The sequence below is a fragment of the Mauremys reevesii genome, linkage group 12, assembly GCF_016161935.1.
Source record: "Mauremys reevesii isolate NIE-2019 linkage group 12, ASM1616193v1, whole genome shotgun sequence".
NCBI classification, from domain to species: Eukaryota; Metazoa; Chordata; order Testudines; family Geoemydidae; genus Mauremys; species Mauremys reevesii.
The window spans coordinates 40,442,028-40,447,059 of record NC_052634.1 but is presented as its reverse complement, the minus strand read 5'-3'; the positions used below and the strand labels follow the sequence as shown (position 1 = coordinate 40,447,059).

The 5,032-nt window shown below is 46.9% G+C and overlaps 1 non-coding gene across 1 annotated transcript; it reads left to right on the top strand.

Moving 5' to 3' along the window:
• Nucleotides 1–1,052: 1,052 nt before the first annotated feature.
• On the top strand, nt 1,053–1,124 carry TRNAC-GCA. The gene has a single exon. It is a non-coding gene; the product is annotated as a tRNA-Cys (tRNA).
• Nucleotides 1,125–5,032: the final 3,908 nt, after the last annotated feature.

Here is a 5,032-nt window from a genome sequence, read left to right as displayed (position 1 = left end):
TAAATAAACCTTTAGATTTTAGATTCTAAAGGATTGGCAACAGCGTGATTTGTGGGTAAGATCTAATGTGTATATTGACCTGGGTCTGGGGCTTGGTCCTTTGGGATCGAGAGAACCTTTTCCTTTTATTGGGGTGTTGGTTTTCATAACCATTTATCCCCAGGACGAGTGCACTGGTGGTGATACTGGGAGACTGGAGTGTCTAAGGAAATTGCTTGTGTGACTTGTGGTTAGCCAGTGGGGTGAGACCAAAGTCCTTTTTGTCTGGCTGGTTTGGTTTGCCTTAGAGGTGGAAAAACCCCAGCCTAGGGCTGTGACTGCCCTGTTTAAGAAATTGGTCCTGATTTGGCACTCTCAGTTGGGTCCTGCCAGAACAGCATCGTCACACCCTTCCAGAAAAAAAAGTTGCAATACTATAGAATCCTGTATTCTCCTGGGGGCCCTGCAGGGCCTGGGGCAAATTGCCCCCCCCCTGCTCCCCCCTCTGGGCGGCCCTGCCCTCAGCCTCTCCTTGTAAGTCCCCTGCCCCCTAATCATTTTTGTTGCCCTCCCCTAGACTCTCTCCAATTTGTTTCTGTAGTGGGGGGTGGGGGGGTGAAACCTGGACACAATGCTCCAGATGTGGCCTCACCAGTGCTGACTAGAGGGGAATAATCACTTCCCTCGATCTGCTGGCAACGCTCCTACTAATCCAGCCCAATATGACCAGTTACCCATATTGAATGCAGACACAGCAATATCTGATACATTGGTTCCTGTCCATTCAGGAGGTTATTTCCCACCTATTCATAAATAATGAAGCTGCTCTAAGCGGAGGGGAGAGAGCTGTCCTGTCCGTGTAGTTAACCCATCTCCCCGAGAGGTGGTAGCTATGTCAGTGGGGGGAAGCTATGCTGGTGGGTGTGCAAGCTGTGGTGTCTACATGGGTATATAAAGTTTAATCAAACCCCATTTTTAAACCCCTGTGGTCTGGGAATAGTAAAGGAGCTCTCTGAGGCAGAGCCCGTCTTTCAAAATCCTTAAGGTCACTGACTTGCCTCTGCAAATGTCATGGGGGTATAGCTCAGTGGTAGAGTGTTTGACTGCAGATCAAGTGGCCCTTGGTTCAAATCCAAGTGCCCCCTCCCAAACCTGTTCCCTCAATAAAAATAGTTCCATTTCCAGTATGTTCAGGAGCTCCACTAAATAAGCATTTTTGAATGGGACACACTCAATGTTTTCCTGTGCAAATGCATAAAAACCTAGCAAACATGGCCCCCAGCTGAAATCAGTTCCAATCCTCTAAGTGTCTAGGTTTGTTTTCATCAATGAAACAAAGGCACATGAAGACACATTTGCAGGTCCTTGGCCTCTATGGGCTACATTTGGTAAGTAAGTTGCCATTGGGACTGAAAACTCTACTGGGGGTGGACAGGAGCCTGTTACAAAACTAAAATAACCAAGATTTACCAAACTCCCTGTTACACATTCAAACCTCTCTTTGTGCACACGGCATCAACTGTGTCTTGCATCCGAAGAAGTGGGTTTCCACCCACGAAAGCTCATGCTGCAAAACGTGTTAGTCTACAAGGTGCCACAGGATTCTTTGCGGCATCAACTGGGGCTCTAATAAATGGCAGCCTTCCTTTAACACAGATCATTGTTCCTTGTAACTTTCAGATGCATTCGAATGGCAGCTGTTCAGAGGTCATGTGCTGCTAGTTCATGAGCAGCAGCAGAGTCTCTGTACGTTTACCAACCGTAGAGCTGGGTGTGTCTGCATCCAAGTAACTGCAGAGTCAGTGTAGTACCAGACAGTTAATTGCACAGTCTCACTTTCTGGTCTCATTGATCATTTGGGAAGAAACAGCAACGGTTTGGTGGGTTTTGTTTTTTTTCTCCTTCCTTTTCTCCTAAGGAATGTGTGATCTTGAGCATGTTAGTTTAAGTTCCCTGTGGGTCAGGAAAATTCCATCTCCTTGAAATAGCTGGGGAAGTGACCTGTTTGTATCACCTAGAATAAAGGAGCTTTTGTAAAGCAGTTTCATCTTTAAATATGCTGGGATAAAAATAGTAAATAGTAAATTCCACAGCCAGACACCAGGCCAGGATCAATTGATGGGGCCAGGGTCAATTAATTACAGAAGAAACAAACTCTTGGGAAATAGCTGTAATTTGTCCCTAAACCTTTCCTTGTTCTCATAGGCTATCAGGGATTCTCTTCTAGAGGGCAGAGTTAAGGTTATCTGGGCATGTACCCTCACTCTGTATTCCCTGTTTTTCCAGAGTCTGAGTTTTACTGAACTCGATGTTCTGGAAGGTAAGAGATAGTCACAGTCAAAGTTAACTCTGTGTTAACAAAGGTTTTGTTAGTGGCAAATAATGAGACTAATCCCTCACTGCGGTAATTCCACTGACTTCAGTGTACTCTTTCCCCATTTCTAGTTCCAAAAAAATAAGCAAATTAAAACAACCTTGAGACCTAAAATGCTGTGAGAAAGTGGAAATTTTAGTAGCTCAAATAATTCAGTTTCTTCTGTGTCTTGTACGTGTGTAAATGGCACAACACATTAATTTATAAGCACATCTTTCTTAACTTCTTTAAATATTCTGTAGTACATTGACTAGATCAAGTGGGTTGTTCAATGCAGTGAGGTTTTCATGCATTGCCCAATACATATTTTTCATATTATGTAAATGAACACAACTCATTGAACACAAAATTGTGTTTTTCATGCTGTGAACTGTGTCGGTAGCTCAGATTAATAGGTTTATTTTCTCTCTCTCTTTCTCTCTCTGTGAGGCACAACAAAATAATTTAGTGATACTGAAAACATTCCCTTCTCCTCCAGAACTGCCTTGGAATCACCTTCCCTTTGTAGATTAATCTGCCCCTGTGTCTCTACAAGGAAAATATAGTTTCTATGAAAAAAACACATTTTTTTAATTAAAGGGACTGAGACAGAATAGGTTACTCAGACATAGGTTAGGGGTTGTTATAGGAGTGGGTGGGTGAGATTCTGTGGCCTGCGTTGTGCAGGAGGTCAGACTGGATGATCATAATGGTCCCTTCTGACCTTAAAGTCTATGAGAATAGCCACATGATGGCGACACATCAGGAATGCAAAGCAACAGGTTCCTGGTTTGCACATTGATGGTGACAAGGGATTGAACTCGACTCCCCTCTTTTCACAGACACATTTGTTTTCTTCTCTGAGGTCAAACATCAGTTTAAATGTTGTACTTAGTCCTCTGCCTTGTAGCTTCAACAGCCGCAGATGCAAGATGAGTTACTGCAGCCTAGACCTTGTGTCCATGTTTAGGTGGTTTTCACCTTAACGTTCAAGCAGCTCACAGTAATGTCCGGAGCTCCCCAAGTGCCACTGACAGCTGAGCTCTTCCTGCCCACTGAGCCCAGGCCAGACAGTGGGTGGGGGGTGACTTTGTACGCAAATAACTGACAGTGCCAAGCAAGGAGCAAAGAAATGTTTGCTCCGGTCACTAGGTCTCTGTTTCTATTGCTCGTTTGCTCTCTCCCCTTCCCTGATAAGGAGCTACGGTAAGAGAAGAAGAGGTTAAAACATGTGCTAGGTGGTGGCTGGGTTTGGATGACAAATTTAAAACCATCTCAGCGCCCTCTAGTGTGACACTGACACCATCAGCTTCTCACCTTTCACTCACACGTCATTAATAACAGTTTCCCTGAACTACTTTGCTGTGATTATTTCAATGGTTCCTACACCGATACCTGCTGCCCCTTCTGGCTGGTTAATTGCACTATTTGGAACCTGCTCCTAAAATTACATCCTTCCTGGGAGCAAGATTCAGAACTGCCCAAGGAAACCCCATTGGGTTTCAAGTGCAGCCCAGGCAGGGTGGCAAGGGGACAGCACAGGGGTCTCAGAGCTTCTTCTTCCTCCTCACAGAGAGAAGGTTAAGGGGGCCACTAGTTATGACTCCTGGGTTTTAGTCCTGGCTGTGGGAGGAAAGGGGTGTTTAGTGGATTAGAGTTGGGGGCTTAGGAATCAAAGAGGAAACATCTCCCTTTTCAGCTTCAATGCACATTGAACAAGAACATGGCTTCTCATCTCTTCGGTTTCAGAGGAGCAGCCGTGTTAGTCTGTATCCTCAAAAAGAACAGGAGTACGTGTGACACCTTAGAGACTAACAAATTTCGTAGGTTCTGTTGCCATCATGTGGCCATTTCATTTCACTTCTTATTGTTAAAAGGTCTGGGTACTTCAATGAGGCTAATCATCTAGTGGAACAAGCTCCGCAAGGGACGTGGTTAATTCCCCATCACTGCCGTGTGTAAATGAAGACCGCAGCTCTTGCTGCAAGACACCTGGTGTGTGGGTGTCCCTGTTCCCCCTTCAGAACCTCTGGTACATGGTGCTTCCCTCCTCCCAGTTCAAGATCCCCATCATGTGGGTGCTCCCATCCAGGATCTCCGGTGGGTGTCTCTGTCCCCCACCCCATGAACTAGCTCCCGTGTGTGGTTTCCCCTGCCTGCCCCCGTCCCGGATCTGTGGGTGTCTCTGTTCCCCTTTTTAAGATTCGTGTTGCTTGGGTGCGTCCCTCCCCCCAAGTCAGAATCCCCAGCGTGTGGGTGCTCCCATCCCCCTCTGCAGGCTCTGCAGGCTGTGTCTGTATAGAAAGAGACCGTGTCTCACTGCCTTGCCCAGGCTACGCTGCAGGGGCTATTCACAGGTGCAGTCCCACTACTGATCAGCACAGGAGTTTTAACCTGCTCCGTTTCTGACCTGGGCTGGTTCACCCCTTCTTAGGCAACCTGGAGACCCCAAGCTTCCCCAGGATCACCATATTGATGCCAAACTTAGTGTGGACACCCGATCAGCACAGCCCCCTGCAGCCCAGAACTCCTAAGCTCAAGCGATCCACCGGCCTCAGCCTCCCCAAAAGCTGGGATCACAGGCACCAGCCACAGGGCCCGGCTGGTTACAGGGTCTCCCGCTTCCAACTTCAGGCTCAGCCTGGGAGCTCTGCGCTCAGAGCTGGTGGAAGTGGAGCCTGGAGCTGAGCTGATGCGCTG